This window comes from Tasmannia lanceolata, unplaced genomic scaffold (assembly GCF_043159265.1).
Source record: "Tasmannia lanceolata isolate RefF3 unplaced genomic scaffold, GAP_Taslan_0.1 ptg000150l, whole genome shotgun sequence".
Lineage (NCBI taxonomy): Eukaryota > Viridiplantae > Streptophyta > Magnoliopsida > Canellales > Winteraceae > Tasmannia > Tasmannia lanceolata.
In genome coordinates, this window is record NW_027518826.1 from 330,001 (window position 1) to 332,500 (window position 2,500).

The window sequence follows — 2,500 nt, forward strand, 5'->3', positions numbered from 1 at the left end:
TGCCTACACCCGCCGACTTGATGCGGGAGCTGCTGGCCCAAGCATGCCTAGCGTGCAAGGCCTGCGTGCAAGGCTAGTGTGCAAGGCTCGTGGGCAAGGCTAGTGCGCAAGGCTAGTGCCCAAGGTCTGTGTGCAAGGCTAGTGCCCAAGGCTAGTGAGCATGGCCTGTGTGCAAGGCTAGTGTGCAAGGCTTGTATGCAAGGCTAGTGTGCAAGGCTGGTGTGCAAGGCTTGTGGGCAAGGCTGGTGCGCAAGGCTAGTTCCCAAGGGTTGTGTGCAAGGCTAGTGCCCAAGGCAAGTGCGCAAGGCTCGTGCCCAAAGCTAGTGCGCAAGGCTTGTGTGCAAGGCTACTGCGATGGGCCAGTGCCCAAGGCTTGTGAGCAAGGCTTGTATGCATGGCTTGTGTGCAAGGCTAGCGTCCAAGGCTCGTGCGCATGGCTTGTGCGCAAGGCTTGTGTCCAAGGCTTTTGTGCAAGGCTCGTGCGCAAGGCTAGTGTGCAAGGCTTGTGCGCATTGGCAGGTAGCCCACCAGCATGCACGATCCAAATGCCACTCACGTGACAACACGGTGCCAAGCCGGGCATGGTGTGCACTCAAAACCAATCAACGGACAGAGGTCATGCGTCATGGGGGGGATCTAGCAAGGCCATGGGGAAGGTCATGGAGGACCTTGGAAGCAAGCGCAAGACGAGAGCGAATCGAACAAGGGGCCAGGACGGGGCCTTGTGCCCATGGTCTTCGCAAGACAGCGTCCAAGGCACCCGAAAGCCCAAGGGAACCCAAACCCGGCCGACACTTGCAATCGCACATGCTCTCTGCAACACACCATCAATGCCGCCCAACGGGGCCAGCACGAGCAGTCCTCCGCGGTCCCCTGGCCCTGCGCACGTTTGTCTTCGAAACCGAGCATCAATGCCACAGAAAGTGCCGGGGCGCCAGCTGGAGCCATCATCCGCGTTGCCATGGCTCGCTTGGCCTTGGCTTGCCAGGCCCCGACACGAGCAATCGCGCATTTTCTTTGCAACCGACCATCAATGCCGCCCAACGGGGCCAGCACGAGCAGTCATCCGCGGTCCCCTGGCCCTGCGCACGTTTGTCTTTGAAACCGAGCATCAATGCCACAGAAAGTGCCGGGGCGCCAGCTGGAGCCATCATCCGACGTGCCATGGCTCTGGTCCCATGGTCTTCGCAACCGAGCATTCGTGACACCCGCGGGGCCAGGACACCAACCCTTCCGACACGAGCATTCGCGCATGTTCTTTGGCCACACAACGGCGCCAGCACGAGCAAAATCATCCGCGGTGCGGTGGCCTTGCACGGCCTTTTGTCTTTGGAACCAACCATCAGTGCCACGGGAAGTGCCGGAGTCCCGGCATCCGCGGTGCCAAGTCATTGCGCCCTTGGTCTCTGCAGCGGGGCATGCCGGGCACTCCCAACCATTGCAAGCAAGCAAGCAAGCAAGAAAGAAAGTAAGTAAGTAAGTAAGTATTACATATAGGGGCGGGACATGCGGGGAGATCTGCGAAACGTGCATTACGGGGCACACGCGTACCTACCGGGGCATACCGACCCCTATTGGGGCACACGTGTGCATATCGGGGCATACCGGGCCTATCGGGGCACACGCGTACATACCGGGGCATACCGAGCCCTACTGGGGCACACGTGCGCATATCGGGGCGTACCAAGCCTATCGGGGCATACGCATGTATCCCAAGGCATACCGAGTCTATCCGGGCATACGCGTTCATACCGGGGCGTAACGGGCCTATCGGGGCATACTTGGGCATATCCGGGCAAAAAATGCCCAAAACTTGCGCAACCTTGGCAACCGTGGTCCATTCCTCTCTATATGCCTAGCCTTGCCAACCGTGGTCCATTCCTCACTATATGCCATGGCCTTGTGCCCATGGTCTTCCCAAGACAGCGTCCAAGGCCCCCGGAAGGCCAAGGGAGCCCAACCCAGCAATGCCCTGCTATGGCAAGCCAAGGCCAAGCATTCCGGTGCCTATCCGGGCAAAAATGCGATTCCTCTCTATATGCCTAGCCTTGGCAACCGTGGTCCATTCCCCACCATATGCCATGGCCTTGTGCCCATGGTCTTCCCAAGACAGTGTCCAAGGCGCCCGGAAGGCCAAGGGAGCCCAACCCAGCAATGCCCTGCTTTGGCAAGCCAAGGCCAAGCATTCCGGTGCCTAACCTTGGCAACCGTGGTCCTTTCCTCACCATATGCCATGGCCTTGTGCCCATGGTCTTCGCAAGACATCGTCCAAGGCGCCCAAAAGGCCAAGGGAGCCCAACCCAGCAATGCCCTGCTAGGGCAAGCCAAGGCCAAGCATTCCGGTGCCTAACCTTGGCAACCGTGGTCCTTTCCTCACCATATGCCATGGCCTTGTGCCCATGGTCTTCGCAAGACATCGTCCAAGGCGCCCAAAAGGCCAAGGGAGCCCAACCCAGCAATGCCTTGCTAGGACAAGCCAAGGCCAAGCATTCCGGTGCCT